The sequence below is a fragment of the Mastigoproctus giganteus genome, chromosome 1 (genome assembly GCF_048544385.1).
Source record: "Mastigoproctus giganteus isolate SK-2022 chromosome 1, ASM4854438v1, whole genome shotgun sequence".
In the NCBI taxonomy this organism is placed as follows: Eukaryota; Metazoa; Arthropoda; class Arachnida; order Uropygi; family Thelyphonidae; genus Mastigoproctus; species Mastigoproctus giganteus.
Window position 1 is genome coordinate 265,241,399 of NC_143575.1, and position 23,522 is coordinate 265,264,920.

Genomic DNA, 23,522 nt, shown 5'->3' on the forward strand with positions numbered 1-23,522 from the left:
TAATATAGCAACTAACTTTATGATCAACACATGGATATAAAACTCAATACATTATTTCAAGTACTTTGCCCAAATCTTTCTATTTTATGTAAAATACCGAAATATTATTTAATATTATCACCACTAAATTCGAATTAAAAAAAAATTATCATTTAAGAAAAACAGTCTTCCAAATAAATATTGAAAAATTCAAATATTTAAAATCTTTAGTGCTTAACATGTGATAATTTCGCGTATAATCCTGTGAAATACGATTCCAAAAATTCAGTAGACTTACTTTGTAATTAAAACGTGACCTAATTATCATCAAAAACAAAGATTAAACACTAAATAAACACGTTTACAGTATACTAACCTGTCCATTGTAACAAGAAGGGCACATAATATTGCCAGAAGGCACACTGCCTGGAACGAAGTCCACGACCTATCGAACTCGACTCTGCTTTATCGAAAATGAAATACTCCTTTTTTTCCGTTGTGTACAGAGGCCATTTCTCATTGCCTTCAGAGCCATCTGGTGACAAATTCGGATTGCTAGAATACAGAATAGATGAGATTAAAATAAAATACAAGATGGGCGCGATGGCCCGGTGGCTATGACACTGGACTACCAGTGTGATAGACTCGGGTTCAATTCCCTCTTTGGCGGAAGCGAACGCGTCTCGATCACACTGATGGCAAGAACATCCAGCCCAACCAGCTGAAAGTGCATCCTATGCAACTCCGCTAATGACGCATGAAGTGGAACATCGAAATGAATAAGTTCATCATGCGAACATACTATAAAATAACCAATCTGTAGACCGATATGGCAATCTGCAACTTAAAAACCGGGTAAAACCAAGTGGGTAAAACGATTCCCGGATATTCAGGTCACCAAAGAGCTAATAGTGGACCATAGAAGGACCATGGTCAAGAAGATCATGTTACGTCCTGCAATCTTAGAAAAAATCAAGCAGGATGCTAGCGATCAACAAATAAAATCGATAACACCGAAACATAGCAGGAAGGACACAGAGAAATGCAGCCCATAGCAGCTGAACTGGAAAGAGACAAAGGAACTCATCTTCTGTTCATGACATCCATGAACAGAAGATGAGTGTAAAGCGGTGAAATTCGAGGGAATGACCCCACAAATACTCACGTGATACCGAAGCAAAATCCAAATGGAATCCTGTGGAGAGTCACAGACCATCGCAATCAGCAAATAATACCACATTAACTCAACAACAATCGTATAACATTGGAGGACAATAGGATTAATGAAAGAGAGACCTGCAGCAGAAGAACTGAAAAAATAAAATAAAAATAAGGAATATAAGCAGACGATAGAAGAATTAAGAATCAAAATAGGCCAATTGACCCAGTGCCAACAGGCTAATAGGAGTAAGAAATTGATTGTAAAAGTGAGAGCGTCCTCAAGAGAGCCAAAGTCCACATCAAACACAAGACAAAAAAATAGTGAATAGGAGAATACTTAGACACACAGAAGCAAAAACTCCTCGCATTCAGCAAGAGACTACTCCGATACAAAGAGCTCCCAAAGAAAAATAGACTAATGAATCTTCCACTAAAACCAAACAGCCTTCTACGGGAGTACCGTACAATACGTGAAAGATGGAAACGGACCACACAAGCAGAAGCCGATCCACGAATTATGGCCAACATATGGTGTAGTGAAGTAAGACTTAACAGTTGAGCACCCTGGATAGAAACAGAACGGAAGTAAACCAAGGACGTATAAGAGTGGGCTATTCGAGAAGAAGAATTACAACAGTTGACCAGGAATTCCCACAACTGGCGCACTCAGGAATAGATAATCTGCACATACAAGCAGAGCAGTTCACCCGAATGATAAGTCAACCAGAAACAATCTCAAAGGATTTCGTCAGGAAATCACATATTTGAAAGGTAAAGACCAAGATATAAAAATTCTAGCAAAATACTTGTCGATCATCTGACTCCCAACGATGTACAAGATCGTGACCAGCTGCATTATCAAGAAGATATCAGAATACTTGGAGACACAGAACATAATGGCCGAACACTGTGGCCTAGTATTTAGCATCAGGCACCACCGGTGGTTCCCCACATCTTCGCGGTATCTACTCCGTGATGAATGCAAAACTACTGCAAATCCTTAAAAGTTTAATGCTTGGTTTATGTAGTATTATGATTTGTTCTCTTGTTGTGTTACTGGCTGCTTGGCCGCAGAGCCCCTAGCGGGCCACTACGTTGCCCACAACAACCACTGGAAGATGAGCCAGGCTGCCCATCATACTGTGTTTGGCCTCTGCCATGGTCACCTGAGCTTCCTGACATTGCTTCATGGCGAAACAGCAGAAACGATGTAAGCGAATAAACAAAGGATGCAAGGAGCAATTAACCATTGATGAAACAGTTCCAGAGAGAGCCTACAAGAAGCGCCGCAACCTGTACGAGGCCTATATCTATTACCCCAGAGACAAGTCAATCCGACATTGGCAAACTTCGTAGAATCACGAAATGTATAACGAAATGGAGAACCATCATCACGGTCGAGAACATCACAAACAGGCCGATCCACATCAGGAGAGAAACTTTCAGGAAGATGCCCCGAGTCCATTGTGATTCTGTCCAACACTCAACCCACTATTCACCTTGCTCAACAGAGACTTCATGTAGACGCTTCCATGGGCGGTGTTATTCTTCTGAATTGGCTTCCATAATTCTCGCTCTTTCTTTCAAACTAGTCGGAACATGTGCCGCAACCAGTCAGAAATCTTTTACTGTCCAACTTCAAACTCACAGAATTAACAGTACTCCTTTCTCATTTATTCCTTCAACTTCTGTTTTTTTGGAACAACTTCCCTTCACACCGTATTTTCTGAAAATTATAATGCACTGAAACTGAAGTCTAATGTCAACAATTGTCTTCTTTCATCTTCTCAACTCATTTGCCGTATTAAGTACTTTAGGTTCTAAAACCTTTCGTGTTTTCATAAAAAAATAACAATGAAAAGAAACATATCCTTTATAATGAAATTTTACTTACATTTTCATGTATGTAAAATTACACGACATTTGCCTAAGTAATAAAGAGTTTGAAAAGCGAAAACTTACCCTGTTTTGGCAAAATTTGCCCATAATCTCATAATGCGAGAAGACAAGAATATTTCTTGGGGGCTACTTTTCATTGACGGATTCAAATAGTAGTAGTAGTAGTAGTAGTAGTGGCACTTGATGCAAGAAAGCAGTGTAGGAGCTTATGCAGCATCAGCCAAAAAAAAAAAAAAAATCACACCATACCCTCCAATTGCCTGTCCAGTTCCTCCTTAAATTTATTTAACCTATCAACTTCCACAACGACAGATGGAAGTTTGTTCCAGCAATTAACAACCCGCTGGCTAAAGGCAAATTTCCGCACATCTATTCTACATCTATCCTTTCTTAATTTGAACTTATGTCCCCGTAGGTTCGTATTCTGAACAAGTGGGAGGATCCCATCAGAATTCAGCGTGCTCAACCCATTCAAGGCCTTATAGACCTCAATCAGATCACCGCGCAGGTGCCTAGTCTCCAGCCACTGCAATTTGCAGAACTTAAGCCTCTCTTGGTAAGAGGATCCCTTCATTCCCCTCACCAATCGTGTTGCTCTTCTCTGTACACGCTCAAGCAAATCTACATCCTTCCTAAAATGAGGCCTCCAGACCTGTACGCAGTACTCAAGACGTGGCCTGACCATTGCCTTATACAGAGGGACAATCACCTCCTTTTCCCTGCTAGCAAAATTCCTATATATCATTGACAAAACCCCATGACCTGCCCTAGCAGCCTGTCTACATTGCTCAGAAAACTTCATATCTGACTGCACAATTACTCCCAGGTCTTTTTCATTTTCTACCATCACGTAAAATTGATCTGAACCATGAACAACTCCCATCCACTTCGAAGGAAATGCTTCCTCATGTGGAGGTGGATTGTGTTCGAAGCTATAAAGATAGACATCATTTTCTGCATTGGCAAAATGTCGAGCAAACTGTTCAGTTGGACACAAAAATTCGTGATCACCCACAGACTTAATAACACCATTAACGTAATCCGATCCAATCCAATCTGTGTATTCCTGAATAATGGACTGTTCAATCAGCTCGTTATCGGAAGGAAATAATGTCCTCAGAGATTTTAAAAATTCCTCATTCGTGATGGTGAGGTCATCAACCACTTTAAAAATGTCGGGGAGGTTGCTAGATAGAAGTGTAGATCCCTCGTCCAAAGTTGCCCCAATAAGAATGCTCGTGTTTTTGAACTTCTTGTTTTTAAGTAATATTTCTGGATCTTCCTCAATGAATACTCCATCTGTTACTGGAACGAATGAATAGTCCAAAGTTCCATGAAGTTTGCCGTCATGTTTCAATAAATCATGTGCATCTTTCTTCCGTAGACACTCCATCACATCATCAAGGTTGTTTTTATCATGAGGACAACCCACGGATTTCGCCAGTTTCAGACCGTGAATAATGGCCTTTCTGCTATCTCGCATGGCCCAAGGAGAATTTGCAGTTCCACTCTGCATGATGGCTCGATTGAACAAGTTTCGACTGAGAGGAGATAGAAGATGATAACTCGCACTTGCACCGCCTGCACTCATTCCAAACAACGTTATATTTTCTGGATCACCCCCAAAATCAGCAATATTCTCTTTGACCCAACGAATCGCCAAGGTCTGGTCTAGCAACCCTACGTTCCCTGGTGCATCAGGACGTCCAAAATAGAGAAATCCTAAAACTGCGACTCGGTAATTCATTGACACTACAATGACCTCTTCCTCAGAAACTAACACTTTAGGATCGTAGAAGAACTGATCAGTTGACCCCATAACAAACCCACCCCCACATATCGAGATCATAACTGCAGCACTCTGAGGTCTAGGATGTGGAACCCACACGTTTAACTTTAGACAGTCCTCTTTGGGATTTTTAGGTTTCATCGAGGCTCTCACCTCTTCACTGATGATTTCATCCATAATGGGGAAGTGTGATTGCATACATGCATCTGGAAGCTCAGTAGCATCCAAGGTATCAGTCCACGCTTCAACAGGCTCTGGTGGGCGGAAGCGATATTTCCCTAGAGGTGGTTTGGCAAATGGTATTCCAAGGAATGCATCAACAGATTTCCCTCGTGGTGTCTCAATATTTTTGCCTTTAATTGGTCCTAATCGCGTTTTCACAATAAGATCATCTGATGCTGCTAGTGTTTTTGCTTTGTCTCCAAAACAGATTGCAAATACTGCAATGAGGAAGATGTTGTTTCTGAATCCCATTTATAAATATGCACTTGTTTTTGCTGTTGTGATTATGACGCCTCCCAAAAAAGGGATGTCTGTAAGAAAAAGAAAGAATAGTTAGCAGATAAAAAACACTTATTGTTTGCCAAGAGTTAAAAATCGTATAATTACCTCATTAATTAATCTTTTTACTTAATATTAATTTATCGTTAATGTTCTATTATTATTACTTAAAATATTCAATAATTCGTTTGTAAGAAATTAAAAAATCAATATCCCTGTTCAGGGTTTTCTGATATTATTTTTTAAAGACTTCACCACTGGGCTTGCTGGAGCAAACTTTTCATCACAGTTTAAAATCGGACTTAAACAACTCCTTCAAAACCTAACAAGAACTTGGCAAATAGTCATAAGATCTGACACATTTTGAATTCCAAAATGTGCGCGACATTTCCAAAATTTAGCACCTTAACTTTTCGTCTGCATTACATAGCAAACTTACTTCCAAGAAAATTAGACACCTTTATTTAATATCTGGAAGAGCGAACTTTTGTCTCATCAGGATACATTTTAACTGCTGCAGTCTGTAGAGAACAACGAAACCGAACTGCTTTTTCCAACATTTTCTCTGCGTCGTCGCTTGCAATTGGTACAGCTAGGAGGTTCATCCTTGTTTGGACATTCCGTGGCCACTTCTTGCACAGTGTCCACCGGTGGGAGAGGTATGAGTACAGTGGATTGAGATATGTCCATACCCCAAGCAGAGAAAGCATCTGATGACCACAGTAAATAGTCTAAATTTGTGTGAGTTATAGCCTATAAAAATTCTGCTGAGAGACATCATGTTTCTATAGAGTGTTGGTGAGAGGGTGATCACCTGGTGGATAGCTCTACTTGAATTTGCTTTGATGGCGAATCTGAGTGTGATATTAGTCTTTAATTCTTCTAAGGAGAGGCCAAAATCCATTACATTTTTTTGGTATAGTTCTTCGAGGATTTCGTTATTGGAGAGCCCACTAGGGATGTCATAAATAAAAGGGGTTGGCAAGTTTTGGGGCGCTTGAGCGTACTCCAGCAGGCAGTAGGCATCTAACGTTGGAGATGCTGTGAAGGTCATCCTTGTTGATTGTCTCCAAAAGAACCCTATGATTAGGGATAGTACCCGGAGTTTTCACTTTTACCATTTTGTAGTTGTTCTTGAGGGTGCTCTGGACGAGTTCTCTGACTTGAAGGCTTGTCTTGAGTTCGGACTCTTCTGAAGCCCTCAGCAGAAGAATATGCTGTGGGTTCTGTCGACTGACTGGTGGTAGTTGCTCCCGAGTAGAGAGGTTGTCATAGGAGGAGCTGAGAGGTTCGTTTTCACAGCATCAGCATATGAGCGGGCTAAGGGGGTATTGGTGATGTGGTTTGATCCAGGGCCTCAGAATTGAGGATTTCTTTCCAATCTCTCCATTGACTGCCGTTATCTTCTCATTTTAAATAAGGAGAGCTGTTGTAATAGTTTCAAGGCTTGCCCAGAATTCCTGGATGTAGTTGCCAGCAGCCGTGGTAAACCTTTTGGAGTAATGGTTGATGAATGCTACTAGATTCTTGTGAAGGACTGACATGTCCTGATGCAGGGAGCTGGTGGCTCCCACATTGAGGGGCATTGCTGAAACTGGGGGTGCCAGAATGGCCAGCTTACTGGATGTTGGAATCCCAGCTAAGACAGTTTTGTCCAGGGCAGAAGGTGGTTGGATCATCAAGGGGCCTGCTGAAGTGGGATGAGTTGTTGGAGCAGCAGAAGTCTGTTGAGCATCTGGGGCCGCAGAGACTGGAGTCGCTGGAGTGACAGGTGGAGCCGAACTTGGCATCGATTCAAGGATAGAGGCAGCTATCGGTGTATTGATACTTTTGTCCAGGACTGATTCTGAGTAGTTGTGGTCCACTGATGGTGAAGCATAGTTGTTGCTCACTGAAGGATGAGTTGAGCAAGAGGAGCAGAGAGAGAATGCACTTTTGGCCTCCTCTTGGACTTCTTCTTATTTGAATATGATTTGCCATGAGATTTGGGAGGCAGGTTATTAAAAGCTTCTGTATCATCTCCCATGGATGACCAGGAGTCACCACAAATTTCAGCATTTTTATCCATCCTACCTCATTGGGATGAAAAAAAAAAAATAATTCCCTTTCACAAGTCAAGCAGTAGAATTCTACTGAATTTTAAGCTGATCTCCAGAAAAGTCTTCTGAAGAAATATAATAGTTACCAGGAAAGGGTGGTTTCAACTTTTGTCACCAGGGGACACTGGAGGATGGAAATTTGCAAAATGTATTCTTGGGCGATAGTAAATGCTGAAGTCACCCAAGCGGCAGTAATCAATTATATCAATGCCCAATAAAAAATAGTTCACTTTAAAAGTTTGATATGCAAATTGGGCATTTCATATTTAATAACTGCATACTAATAAACCTCTTATAAACAATAGTTAATAATCACAAGCTATGTTGTAATTAAGAACTCAGTGCTGCATTTTATAAATTCAAACATCAGGTGCTGACTGGAATCAACCAAATATCAACCAAATACCACAAATCAACATAAAAATGATGAGAATAGCAATTGTAATTAAGGCAAAAGATTAATAACATACCGGACAGACCTATATGACGTTGCCATTACGAACGAGTGGAGAATAAAGACAACAACAACAACATTGAAAATTAGGATCGTTCATAACATGAGAGCGCCTTAGAAGTTTGCCATGTGACCAGGGGTTGCGGAAGCCCGCAACGCCTGGTCACACAACCCACCTCATCCCCGCCACATGGAGGTGGCCAGGATCTATTGTCATCTTGCTCATCCATACCAGGATAAAATCCCAGCATTGATCAAATTTAGTGAATAAAAGGAAAATTGGATACAGTGGCATTATTAATCTCTCAAAATCTATAATTTGGTTTCTTCTTGATGTTATAATATGAGGAATAAATCAAATAAAGAAAGATGAGGATCTACTTACCCAACTGTACCACAGAAGGCTTACTACAAAGTGCGAGGCGTTCACGATTATCCTCAAATGTACGTGGTGGCTGCTAAGGAGAAATGTATCACGTGATAATCTTGATTAGTGTCGCTCTTCACAGAGACCTTTCGGTGCCTACATAAATATGGAGGCTCAGCGTCCGCTCAAGCAAATTCCTTTGGAAGTAGAGCGCTTTTGATCAGTGCTAGACCACAATAGTGGTCTAGCACGTGTCATGCGATTGCAAAAGCTCTTATCAATAAAAAAATAATAATAAATAAATAAAATCCTACAGATATGCTCTAAATACCCTTATGTGCTCTAAAAAATTATTTCAATGCAAGATAATGTTTCAAAATAAATTCATCTTCCAGGAGAAAATATATTACGCACGCTGCATTTATAAATGCTATAATATTGTACATTATAGCATCTATGGGCCTTTTTCACAAACATGGCTGAGTTAGTCGGTCTCAGGCGAGAACAGCACGGATTTTTCTCCAGGTAACAGAAAATCGACCACAGAATACACGCGATTTACAGTCAATATACAATGAGCAATATGGCCTTAGTGCCGATGCTCTTAAAACTCTAAAAACTTTAATTTGCTTTATAGTACATCAGGACAGAATTTAGGACATCAAAACAAAGTTCATCTTTGCAATTCAAAGATGGACTTTGTTCTTAAGTTCTGAACAAAGTCCATCTTCGCAATACTACTACAGCGAATGCAAGAAACATTGGAAAAAATCAGGTTGAAATATAAAATTATAATCTACCTACCCTAGTTGTCTCCCAGTAGTTTAACTGCTAAATAAAGCAACCTTGAGTTGCGCAACTGGTCGACGGTTAAGGAGAAACACTTCAGGTAATAGTCTGATTACAGATCAGAAACATCGAGCATCGCAACTGTCAACAATCTGTTTTTTGTAGACCCACTAATTATTCAACACTGCGCATCCGCTATCAAATTTCACAAATCACCATCTCTTTCAGAGCTCAATGTCTTTGAACCCTGATAATTGACGTTGCCTCTTCGTCATTGAACATTATCTCAACAGATAATGGCGTTCTAGGCTTAGTCTCACGACTCTTATCAGAAGAAATACGAACTATATATTATAAACTTAGAGTAGTTATGAGGGGCTATTGAACTGAGATTCTCTTCAAATTTAAATGTACCTGTATTCCTATAGCTTGGTATAATTATAAAGATATTTGGAAACATGATAATCTTTCAAGCGATGCAATGCCCTCATGTCCCGTTGTCTTCAGTGCAGGAAGCATCATCATCATGGCATTCCTATTTAATTCATGTATTTCATCTATAGTATCTTATGTAAGGCGGCTCGCAAACGCTAGTTCAACTCCTCCATGGTACACTGTGATGTTACAACAACTATTCTACATCCTTGCACCAGTGTAAAGATGCGGATCCCGCCTCAGGTTAGCAGGAAATAGAAGTCAAGAAGACAGCGATGTCACTCGGCGTCGTACATGTTCCTTAACTAACTGTCCAAGTCGAAGATGGTGGTGAAGATGGTACTTGAGCTAAAAATATGGTGGTAGTGACGATGGTGGTGGTATCACGAGATGGCAATGATAGAGATGCTGGTCTGGACTGGTGGTAGAGCTGGAATAGGAGTAGTTGAGTATTTGGGGCACTACTGATGATTTGTCCACGTCTGGCAAAGGCTTTATGTACAAAATCTTGCAGAAGATAAAATTTTTCTTTGGAGTTCAAGAGAGAAGACTCATTGCCTGGGGAGAATGGTTGACACAGAGGCTGACGAAGATCCAAGTAATATGAACAGGTGAAATGAACTTGCTGCAAGTCTTCTGGAGTGCCACAGTTACAGAGGGATGAATCAGGCAGGTTAAACATAGAAAGTTTAGCACGAAGGGAATCATGGCCAGTTAGAAGAAAAAGAGTGCGGAGACTCAGATTAAACCATTTAAGAACAGACTTTTGTAAGGCAAAGGACGCAGATGGAATAAATTTTCTTGTGACCATACCTTTTGAAGAAGAAGACCACCGATTTTGCCAGAGTTGAGCCAGGTGATTCCAGCAACGAGTTTTTTCGGTTTTAAGATCGCAGTGGATCTTAACAGTGGTCTAAAAATTCAACTGGAATGACATATCTAAGGTAATAGCAAAAACCACGATAAGCGATTTGCGGTTCCAGAGGTAGGCAACCGTTTAAAACCTGGAGCGCAGCTGTCGAGACAGTGCGACAGGTACGACTCATCATTAAGAGCATACGTCTTTGCATAGAGGAGAGTTTCTTTTGGATGGCAATCTTTTCGGTATACCAAAACCAGGCGCCAGCGCCATAGGTACAAATCGGAACATTCACCACTTTGTACAAAAAGACGAAGGGTATGATGGTTAATACCCCAGGATTGATGCGAAAGACGGAAACGCATAGATGTATACTTGGCTATTTTATCATAAAGATGCAAGATATGTTTCTGAAAGTTTAACTTGCGATGAAGAATACCCAAAAATTTATGTGAGTCAACCATGGAGAGAGAACGACCAAAAAGTTTAACAATCGGAGGCCTGAAAATGTTAAGTTTGCCCTTAAGATAAAGAAGCTGTCTTGTTAGGAGAAATGGTAAGTTTATTAATAGCGAACCAAGAGCACAGATCGTTCATAATTCTACTGGCAGTACATTCCATAGAAGTACGAGAATTACCAAAGAAAAGAAGGATTATATCATCAGCATATGCTATTTAGAAACATTGGGAGTTGAACGGAGAAGCCACTCATCTAGAACCAATTCCAAGACGAGTGGACCAAGCACAGAACCTTGAGGGCATCCTCGAGAGACAGTACGACGGATTCCTATTTAATGTATGAACATTTAAGATTTCATAAATGTCTCTTTTAATTAATTGCGAGAATATAGTTAGGCGAGGGTTGCGTCGTATTTTCTCCCGCAAACAGAAAATCGACCATACAAGGCCCTCAATTTACAGACATATACGTTTCAATATGGTCTCTGTTGCTGATGTGCCTAAGTCCCTAAAACAAACAACTAAAAAAATCCACACAATGTAATATTTATTATGGTTTCTCAACTAGTGTGGTCCTTTGCCACTGACGTTCACTGCAATACAGCTTAGCGGTAAACCAAGAAATGCTCAACAAAAAAGGTGACCTTTTTTGTTGAGCATTTTCAGAGAATTCTTTATAGTGTTCAGACTACTGCCCGAAAGAGACAATGGTCTGGCGTTCTGATGCCCTTGCAGTTCTTGTGAGCCGAGTACCCTCGGCTGGATTCAATAAATCGGGAAAATTCCAGGAGAAAATCATGTAGAAGAAATGATCAGAAAAATCGAAGTTTAATTAAGAAAAACTTTCTTTGGAACACTTTTTTATTTCCATCTGAGCAAGCCAATACAGAAATCAAATGGAAACTAAACGAGTATACTGGTATTATATCGAATTTTTTTTTTTTTTTTTTTGCATCCAGTTTCTTTGTTAGTACATCAGACAATATCCCCTCAACAAATCCACGCTGTGACTGCAGTATAAATGAACTACTTTTTCTTTGGGGAGACTATTGCCCAGGTCAGTTATACCTAATACTACGTAGATCCTCATTTTGCCCTCAGTACAGCAGCTGTCCGACGTGGCATTGATTCAATAAGAGGTCGGAACCGTTCGGAAGGTATGGCCAACGAAACTGTGTGCAAACATCAGCAATGCAGGTATGGAGGTGATTGGTGTATCCATACTCTTGATATGCCTTTCCATAGTGTCACACGAGCGCTCTGTGCGATTGATATCGGTGGAGTTCGGCGGCCAATCGATATGACGGAAATCAGAACTGTGTTCCTCAAACCATTCCTGCACAACAAGTGCCCGATGGCTCCTCGCATTGTCATCTTGGAAGACACCATCGCTATTCGGGAGAAAGTGTAACATAGTGTGGTGTCCCAGCAAGCAGTTGACAATAGCGGAGACCACTAATACATAATTCCACAAGCACCAGGGATCCAAGTTCCTGCCGGTGAAACATGCACCACACCATATAACCGCCTCCAAGGCCTGCACTTTTGATACCACGCATGATGGATCAAGAGCCTCATTTTGTTGACGCCAAATCCGAAAACGACCATCCACGGTGTGGAGTAAATAACCTGATTCATCCGACTAGCACATCTTCTTCCAGTCTTCTAACATCCAACTTCATGCGCTTTGCACCAGGCGAGTCTTTTACGCCGATGAACCTTGGTCAGAAGAGGATGCCGTAGGGGTCATCTGCTGGTATACCCCATACTTGCGACGCAACACTTCACCTACCTTTCCAGTTTTGACGCCAGTCCAGGTAAACTTTAATTACGGCGGCTCTCGAACACCCCATCAGTTCAGCCGTTTAAGAAATCGAGGCACGAGCTCGTTGAGCACCCACCATCTGTCCTTTAATGAGCACCTACAATCTGTCCTTTATCGAGCACCCATAATCTGCCCTTAATTGAGCACCCACAATCTGTATTTGATGACTTCCTCAACATCGATCTGGGAGAGGTGAGGCGGAGGCCTTCCCAGACGACCTCGTGCTGGCGTTCCAGGCACGGTCGAGATTGGGACTCGAAGCACAAGCAAAACAAGGCCTTGAAACCCTACAAGGTTGAGCAAATCTCCATGCTTTAAAAATCTTACCCGAAAAAACGGACTCAGTGCTACTGAGGCTAAACCTCAGACAACCGCCGGAAATCAAACTAGCTGGACAAACAGTTAGACTGTCAGACCACATCAAATATGTGGACAGAATCATCGACCAGAACTTATCCTTCAAACCGAATCTAATCTATGTGAAAGAAAAACTGGGGAAATATACACTTGTCCGCAGAGTCACACGTAGGGATTGGGGTTTAAACAGGAAAACCTTGTCCTTGTACTATAAGGCTATCTTCATTCCAACCATAACATACGACGGAGCAATATGGCCTTAGTTGCTAATGCTCCTAAAAACCAAATAACAACAACAACATAATATACGGATCCCCAATATGGTATACAAAAGTGGGAACAGCGGTGAAGAGAGGAATATTGGAAACGATACAACGTAATATACTCCTGACAATAACCAGAGTGTGCAACACAGTTAGCACACGTACCTTGTAGGTCCTGACGGGGGCCCTACCATTGGATCTGGAGGTAACCCGCTGCGGGCTAATGTATTTGCTAGGAAAAGTAACCCCAACTACCTATAATGGCCTCACCATCGAGGTCACAATTAACCGACTAAGTGAGAAACAAAGAATAGTGGACCAGCTAACACAAATATGGCAGAGAAGATGGACGGATACCGACAAAGAAGCGTTTACAAAAAAAATTCATTCTTCAAGTTACCAAACTACATCCCAAGGCTCCCAAATGGTACTTGAGGTGGTAGGACCAGCCAGAGTATATATAAGCTACTGGGTTTCTGGTTTGCCTCCACGTGACAACGTTGGGCCCCAACAGGGGCCCAACGTTGTCACGTGTCCAGCGGCTAAACGACCAGAAGAACAACGGTACACGACACTAAACGATCCAAGACCCACACACTTTTAAATCTCTGGCATTTACAGCGTACTGTAACACACCACAACGCAATCTCCACAATCTGGCTGATAAATCCTTCCTGTTAACCTTTCTTTTGTACATCTTCAGAGCTCCAGCAATTAATAGCAAAAAGGAGATCACTACAACCAGTCATAGTATCTTCCACAGAGACACGATGAATGAATCAACAGGAAACTCCAATATTAGTACTTTCTAGTCGAAATCCCTCTATATGTTTTTTTTATTGATATTTTGGTCTCCCCATATTTCTTTCCATTTGCGGGTGCTTTTCCTTGAATTCACCTTTTAGTAGTCTTCGAAGTGTGGAATGTCTGTAGTTTTAATATTTATATTAATATTTTTAGTTAACAAAACTTCGAATTTTCTTAGATTGTTTATTGGGAATTTGGACTTTGTTTCCTATAGTTTTCTGAATCACAATTTACACCTTCAGGCAATGAAATATTCATTCTTCTTCCTATTGGTCCTTTACCAGCTTTTCTTATTGATCCTTCCATGGTTTATTTACCTCGTTCAGAAACTATGGAAGGATCCCTATCCGTCTCTCTGATTGGTCCAATCACGCTGTAATATCTGTTTTGCCAAAAGTTTATCCACCATTCACAAACTCGAATTAAGCAAATTTATAGTATTTTGGGGGGAGGGATTTTTTTTTTTTTTTTTTTTCATATAATTTTTAAATCATAAGCTGAATTCATTTTAAAAATGCATTTCTACTTTTAAATTTTACATATTTTTTATTCAATTTTTACAAATTTAACAATTAGACAGAATTGGTTGAAAACGCGATATTCCCACTTCAGGTTTAAAACAGGAACTGCATTAATTTTTAGGACCATCAGTGACTAAGACAATATTCTCTCTGTAAATTGTGTGAGTTCTATGGTCGATTTGTCTGCTGGACTAAAATACTGCTTTTCCAGGAGGAAAAACCATAATACCCATTCCTGAGACTGACTAACTCGGGCATTTGATGGCCGGGTTGTGAAAAAGGCCCATTAAAATTCCTGGCGTCATCAACGGTACTCGAACTCAGGTCTTTTCCACCAAAGTTCGATTCCTCCTTTTTTTTTCGTAGAACGGTGATTCTACAAACTGTGCAACATAGGAGGACCCAGTGTTTATACCACAACAAACTAACTCAACATTGCACTGGTCATCCATGTCAACTGAGCGCACTGCCATATATTATGTGCTTCTTAATTAAGAACGTAACTTCTCTCCCATCCTATACTGCTGGATCTTTCTCTGTTCATTGTACTCCCTCTATTTAAATTCTGTATCCATGCTCCCTGAGTGACACCACGTCGCTGATATCCCAACATTGTCTGCATTTGTTGTCTTGAGCAGCACTTCATTGACCAAATTTATTCACTATTCTCCTAGCACTAGTGTACATGTGCTTTCTTTAATTTACCCTAACACAGCCCATGTATTTCCTATTTAATGATGACCTTAAAATCCCAAACACGTGCTTTCCAGGGATCTTTCCAATAGAAACAGTACAAGAATCACTCTTACCTCTATCTGCGGCTATTATTAATTTAATCCGTTAGTCTCTGTTTCTCTCCAAGCTACCACTTTTCCAACCCCTCCACTGCCCTGATAATATACAACAAATATTTTTCCACCTCTTCTGTTTAAGTTTATCCCATCCATGTTGAAACAGTCGCCCCTGTTAACAAGCACAGTAGTGGTAATATTAATATAATAAGAAATGAAAATGATGAAGCTATCCAGACAGTCTCATATCTACCACTAAAGTTTCTTGTCTGGTGTCCACCACTCAAGCGACTGGCTCAACAGTTCACCATTTAAAACAGTTGATCATGGTTCCATGCCCCAAATTCCGGTAAACGTTGGCCGGAGTAGATACGCAATAAAGATTTCTAATTTTTTAACAAGTGAATGTATTAGAAGCATAGTACTGTTGTTCTTATTTGGTTGTTAGGAGCGTTAGCGACTAAGATATGCGATGGTCATTCCCTGACCTTTCCGCAACCTCGGTATTTGGTGGTCACGGGCTCGAACCCCGTGACCACTAATCAAGAAGGGTGTGCTACGCACTGCTGCTCCTGCCCACCTGGCTACGGAGGCGCCAGTTGAGGAAGGATGGTTGCAGAATAGATGTGAAGAAGTTTGTCTTCAGCCAAAAGGTGGCTAAGTGCCGAAACAAACTTCCATCTGATTCTGAGGACATGTATTAGCTTAGATAAATTCAATAAAGAACGAGACAAACTGTGGGAAGGAATGGATAGGTCAAATGGGGAGATTTATTTTTTATTTTTTTTTTGACTGATGCTGTATAAGCTTGCTTTCTTAAATCAAATGTACTAATACTACTCCACCACAGAGGCCTTCCTGGGTAGAACTGTTGGTAGGATCACAATATTCTCCACACTGGTTGGTAAAGGTCTGACTCCGAGACCGGATGATGACATGACGAATTTTTATGGGCCTTTTACAAAACATGCTGAATTAGTTGGTCTCAGGAGAGGGTAACATGGTTGCTTCCTACCAGAAAATCGTCCATCAAACAAAAATAGTCCTCAGAACTCACGCAATTCACAGACAATATACACGGAGCAGCATGGCCTTAGTCGCCGATATTCCTAAAAACCAAGAACAACATCGGGGCTGTAGTGTGCTGTTGTTGTTGATAGAAGCTTTTAGAAGAATCAGCAACAAGGGCCCTATAGCTCCATTTCTTAAATTGCGTGTATTCTGTGGTCAATTTTCTTATACTGTGCAAGAGTGTTTAGAAGAACACAATAAAGATATCACTCATCTTGATTTGCCTCCAAATTCACCTGCCCTCAATTTAATTGAACACCTTCGGATTGTTTTGGAACGAGAAGTTTGGTTACAATGTCCATTGCAACCAATAGATGCAATGGATTGTGCAATCAACTGCTTTCCGCAATGTAAGTTTACTTTTCATCCCACCGAAATAGGCAAACTGATCATAGAAACCTGAACGGTAGCTATGAAGGAATCTATAGGAATCCTTATGAGTAAGAATCCAGGGGGTTAATTTGGTACGGGTAGTAAAGAACACTAGTGACTGTTAGAGATTGGCAGGGATGGTAAGGATTTGAAATTTCACCTCTGGGATATATTGATAACTCATGCTCTTAGAGAAATTCTCAACAACAGAAGAAATACTTGTATCACTTCTGCTGCTGTGTACAGTAATACGTATGTCAGTTTTCTTAATGAGCAAGGAGTTTCTAATTTCTTTGAGGTTCTACCTGTATTGAATCACTATCGTTCGATGTTTGGGAGAGGGACTTTGAGGTTCTACCTTTATTGATCAAGCACTGTCGTTCGGATTTTGGAAGACAGAATTTTGATTATCGACCCCCGTGAATACGAACAGATCCTCAAGGAATATAGGTCTTCAGCAAATTGATTGGGTCCTTTTGCCTTGTAATGTGAAATTGATATCTGTACATACTGTCCCACTTACCTTAGTGTTTTTTTAACATCCTTTGTAAGGTTGTTCAAGTTTTTAATTTCAATACTTTATTCTATATTTTTACCTTTAACAGAAAAACTAACTTCAGTATTTAATGAGGATGTGTTTAACTCAGAACAACTTTCTTTTTATTTATTTTATTTTACAGTTCAACAACTGCATAAAAAATGAAATGCAAACGACAAATGTAATTAAGTAAATTTATTTACGGACTGGTCCAGACAGTTTTTCTTGAATCACAAGAATCCACTTTATCTGAAAAGATAAATAAATAAGCATTTTAACATGATAAATAACTAAGCATTTTAAACTGGATTTATTAGTAAGTCAGGATAAGTGAAGGTCCTGCCAAAAAGAGGCAGTTTGTTGTCTGTATCAAATAACTTAGTTCAGAAACCACCCATAGACCGTTTGTAGTAGCACAGTTGGTAGGATCGCTGTGCTCTCCACACGGGGTGGAAAACACCTAAGTTCAAGTCCCATCGATGATTGGAGGGATTTTTTTTCTCGAAGTGGCTGAGTTAGTAGGTCTGAGGAGAGATTAGCAGGATGTTTTCTCCTGGAAATTCGGTTTATTATTATTAATAACTATATGGTGCAAGAAGCCCGAGGATTATGCTCCAGCAGCCAAAACAAAAATTTCCGAGTTACCCTCAGAGGGAGGGAGTCAAAAGGGAATCACCAAGAAAGAGAAGAATGATGATATCCAGCTCAGGACCATGGGTGTGCCAAGCCTATACTCACCACGCGTGAACCCCTGGGGTTATTTTAAGTCTAGCACAAAGAAAATCGACTTCAGAACCCACACAACATACAGACAACATATAAGAAGCAATATACCAATAGTTGCTGATGCTCCTAACTCGTACACCCCCAAATCTGCCCTCCTCTCTCCTTGCATATCAAACGGGATTTGATGGTACAGTTTATGAAAGCTCTGCTTCAACTACCTTTGTATAAATTCCCATCCATTACCCAAGAACGTTTTACATTCCCACATCGATTGATTCCCTGAAAAACTGGGAAGTGGTAGTGAAGAACAGGGTGAGAGCTTTCACCGGGACATTAAAGGCGTGGTGGTGAGGTATACGAGGCAAGTGGAATGTAAACATGATGGTTGATTATTGTTGAATGTTGAAGAAGAATCTGCAACAAAATCAAAGAAACGAAACTTTAACCCATTGTAGATCAGTTTTTAAAATGAGAGGGGTAATTTAAATACAAAAGTCTGGTAAAAGAAACCTTGTGTTATTTTTCCATATAATCCCGTGAACAACATTAATAAAATTACAAAACTATTTAAAATCTTAAAAATTTGTTAATATTAATAAATTGATATAGCAACTATCTTTGTGATCAACACATGGATATAAAACTCGATACTTTATCTCAAGTACTTTGCACAAATATTTCTATTTTCTGTAAAATACCGCAATACAATTTATTATTATTACCAATAAATTCGTATTTAAAAAAATTATCATTTAAGAAAAAATTAAGGAAAGACTTGCTTTCCAATTAAAAAGTGACCTAATTATCATCAAAAACAAAGATTAAACACTAAACAAACACGTTCAGAGTATACTAACCTGTCCATTGTAACAAAAAGGGCACATAATATTGCCAGAAGGCACACTGCTTGGAACGAAGTCCACGACCTATCGAACTCGACTCTGCTTTATCAAAAATGAAATACTCCTTTTTTTCCGGTGTGTACAGAGGCCATTTTTCATTGCCTTCAGATCCATCTGGTGTCAAATTCGGATTGCTAGAACACAGAATAGGTGAGATTAAAATAAATACAATAATAATAAACATGAAAGAAGCGCGTGTTGGCCCGGTGGCTATGACACTGGACTACCAGCATGATATCCCTCAGACTGAGAAACCGGTAAAAATTCACAATTATTATAAGAAGAATAGCAATAAAAAAATTGCTAAAGTTGCTTTAGCGGACCTAACTCTCTAAGGTCAAAGTGACTACTGAGCATACAACATCCAAGAACTAGCACTACCACTGGACTTAAGCTAAACAGGTCCACTTCCATAGATGGATGATGTTGAAGAGAAATAATGATCATACTGCATCTAGTGTGGAGCAGGATAAAGTTATTCGCATTCAGCCTTAGACAGACGGGTAGGTTCGAAAAGTCGGAGACAGTCTCCTGAGGAAGGTATTGGAGCAAGTTGCGATGTTCACATATGGCTACCACAAGGGAAGCAAGGGAGAGACAAGACCATCCAGTGCAACTCACTTAATGGCGCATGAAGTGGAACATCAAAATGAATACGTTCATCATGAGAACATACTATAAAATAACTAAACTGTATACCGATATGGTAGCCTACAACTTAAAAACTACATACCAAGTGGGTAAAACGATTTCCAGATATTCTGGTCAGCATACAGCTAGTAGCGCACCGAAGAAGGACCCTGGTCATGAAGTTTATGATACTTAATGCAATCTCGGAAAAAATCAAGCAGGATGTGAGCGATCAACAACAAATAAAATCGATAACACGGAAACTTAGAAGGAAGGACACGTAGAAATGCAACCCATAGCAGCTGAAGTGGAAAGAGACAAAATACGTGGTCATGACATCCAAGAATAGAAGATGAGTGTAAAGGGGGGAAATTCGAGGGAATGGCCCCACAAATACTCACGTGATACCGAAGCAAAGACCAAATAGAATCCTGTAGAAAGTTACAGACCATCGCAATCAGCAAATAATGCTACATTAACTCACATTAACAACAATTACATAACATTTGAGACCACTAGGATTAATAGAAGAGAGACCCTGCAGCTGAAGAACTGAAAAAAAAAATAATAATAATAATAAAACTACTGAATCTTCCACTAAAACCAAACAGGAGCACCGTACAATACGTGAAAGATGGAAACGTACCACACAAGTAGAAGCCGACCTACGAATTCTGGGCAACATATGGAGTAGTGAAGTAAGACATAACAGCTGAGTCCCCTGGATAGAACTAGAACGGAAGTAAACCAAGGAGGTATAAGAGTGGGCTATTCGAGAAGAAGAATTGCAACAGTCAACCAGGAATTCCCACAACTGGCGAACCCAGGAATAGATAATCTGCACATACAAGCAGAGCTGTTCACCCGAATGATAAGTCAACCAGAAACAATCCCAGAGGATTTCGTCAGGGAATCACATATTTGAAACGTAAAGACCAAGATATAAAAACTCCTGCAAAATACAGGTCGATCATCTGCCTCCCAACGATGTACAAGATCGTGACCAGCTGCATTATCAAGAAGATATCAGACTACTTGGAGACCCAGAACATCATGGCCGAACATAGCGGCCTAGTATTTAGGGGTCCGGTGAGATGGGTGGTTTCGCACATCTACGCCGTATCTACTCTGGATGAATGCAGAACAACTGTAAATCCATAAAAAGTGTAATGTCTGGTTTATGTGGTATTGTGCTTAACTATTTATTGTGCCTTGTCCTGTTGTTGTGCCACTGTCTGCTTGACCGGAGGGGCCCTACTGGGACCCAACGTTACCCGCCACAACCACTGGCAGTGAGCCCGGCTAACCATCATACTGTTTCTGGCCTCTTCCAGGGTCGCCTGACCTTTCTGATAGTGGTTCATGGCCGAACAGCAGAATGGATCTAAGGGAAAGAACAAAGGATGCAAGGGGCAATTAACCTTTGGCGACACAGTTAGAAAGAAAGCTTACAAGAAGCACTGCAACCTGTACAAGGCCTACATCGTTTACCCCAGTGATAAATCAATCCGTCATTGGTAAACTTCGTAGAAACAATCATAGCGAAATGGAGTACCACCATCAAGATCGTGAACATCACAACCAGGCCGATACCCATCAGGAGAGGAACTTTCGGGAAGATGATCTGTGTCCACTGTTGTTCTGTCCAACTAAACCCTGCACAATTCATCATGCTCAACAAACACTTCATGTAGACGCTACCTTGGGCGGTGTTATTCTTCTGAATTGGTTTCCATTGTTCTCCCTCTTTCTTCCAAACTAGTCGGAACATGGCCGCAACCAGTCAGCAGTCTTTTACTGTCCAACTTCAAACTCACAGAATTAACTGTACTCCTTTCTCATTTATTCCTTCAACTTAGGTTTTTTTGGAACAACTTCCTTTCACGCGTATTTAGTGAAAAGCACAATGCACAGAAATTCAAGTCTAATGTCAACAATTGTCTTCTTTCATCTTCTCAACCCATGTGCTGTATTAAGTACTTTAGGTTCTAAAACCATCCGTGTTTTCATAAAAAAATAACAATGAAAACAAAAAAATTTCTTTACAGTGTAATTTTACTTACATTTTCATTTATGTAAAATTACACGACAATTTCTTAAGTAATAAACAGTTTGAAAACCAAAACTTACCCAGTTTTGGCAAAATTTGCCCATAATCTCATTATGCGAGAAGACAATAATATTTCTTTGGGGCTACTTTTCATTGATGGATTCAAATAAAATCCCATAACGTAAAATTGATCTGAACCATGAATAACTCCCATCCACTTTGGAGGAAATCCTTCCATCAATGGAGGTGGATTGTATTCGAAGCTATAAAGATAGACATCATTTTCTGCATTGGCAAAATTACGAGCAAACTGTTCATTTCGACACACAAATCGGTGATCGCCCACAGATTTAACTACACCCGTAACGTAATCCGATCCTATCCAATCTGTGTATTCCTGGATAATGGACTGTTCAATGAGCTCGTTATCGGAAGGAAATAATGTCCTCAGAGATTTTAAAAATTCCTCATACGTGATGGTGAGGTCATCAACCGCTTTGAAAATGTCGGGGAGGTTGCTAGAAAGAAGTGTAGATCCCTCGTCCAAAGTTGCACCAAGGAGAATGCTCGTGTTTTTAAACTTCTTGTTTTTCAGTAATATTTCCGGATCTTCCTCAATGAATACTCCGTCTGTTACTGGAACGAACGAATAGTCCAAAGTTCCATGAAGTTTGCTGTCGTGTTTCAATAAATCCTGTGCATCTTTCTTCCGTAGACACTCCACGACATCATCAAGTTTGTTTCTATCATGAGGACAACCCACGGATTTCGCCAGTTTTAGACCTCGAATAATGGCCTTTCTTCTATCATGCATAGCCCAAGGAGCTGTTGCAGTTCCACTCTGCATGATTGCCCGATTGAACAAGTTTCGACTGAGTGGAGACAGAAGATGATAACTCACACTTGCACCCCCTGCACTTACTCCGAACAACGTTATATTTTCTGAATCACCCCCAAAATCAGCAATATTCTCTTTGACCCAACGAATCGCCAGGGTCTGGTCAAGTAACCCTACGTTCCCTGGTGCATCAGGACGTCCAAAATAGAGAAATCCTAAAACTGCCACTCGGTAATTCATTGACACTACAATTATCTCTTCCTTAGAAACTAAAACTTTAGGATCGTTGAAGAACTGATCAGTTGACCCCATAACAAAAGCCCCACCGTAAATCGAGATCATAACTGCTGCTTTTTGAGGTCGAGGGTGTGGAACCCAGACGTTTAACTTGAGACAGTCCTCTTTAGGATTCTTGGCTGCCATGAAGCCTCTTAACTGTTCTCTCAGGCTTTCATCCATAAACCGTATGTTTGATTGCATACATGCATCTGGAAGCTCAGTAGCATCCAAAGTGTCAGTCCACGCTTCAACAGGCTCTGGTGGGCGGAAGCGATATTTCCCTACAGGTGGTTTGGCAAATGGTATTCCAAGGAATGCATCAACAGATTTCTCTCCTGGTGTCTCAATATTTTTGCCTTTAATTGGTCCTAATCGCGTTTTCACAATAAGGTCATCTGATGCTGCTAGTGTTTTTGCATTGTCTCCAAAACAGATTGCAAATACTGCAATGAGGAAGATGCTGTTTCTGAATCCCATTTATAAAAATGCACTTGTTTTTGCTGTTGTGATTATGATGCCTCCCAAAAAAAGGGATGTCTGTAAGAAGAAGAAAGAATAGTTAGCAGATAAAAAACACTTATTACTTGCCAAGAGGTAAAAAATTGCATAATTACCTCAATAATTAATCTTTTCAACTTAATATTAATTTATGGTTAATGTTCTATTATTATTACTTAAAATATTCAATAATTCATTTGTAAGAAATTAAATAATCATTATCCCTTTTCAGGGTTTTCTGATATTATTTTTTAAAGATTTCA

General features: G+C 40.1%; 2 pseudogenes across 1 annotated transcript; both read right to left on the reverse strand.

Moving 5' to 3' along the window:
* Positions 1-5,302, reverse strand: part of LOC150091909 (acetylcholinesterase pseudogene) — a 6,266-nt pseudogene extending 964 nt beyond the window's left edge.
* LOC150091910 (acetylcholinesterase pseudogene) lies at positions 5,303-23,270 on the reverse strand (annotated as a pseudogene). The gene is made up of 3 exons (XR_016546761.1): positions 21,725-23,270; positions 18,920-19,098; positions 5,303-5,361 (listed from the first exon to the last, which is right to left on the reverse strand). The product of XR_016546761.1 is annotated as an acetylcholinesterase pseudogene (transcript).
* Between the last annotated feature and the right edge of the window lie 252 nt (positions 23,271-23,522).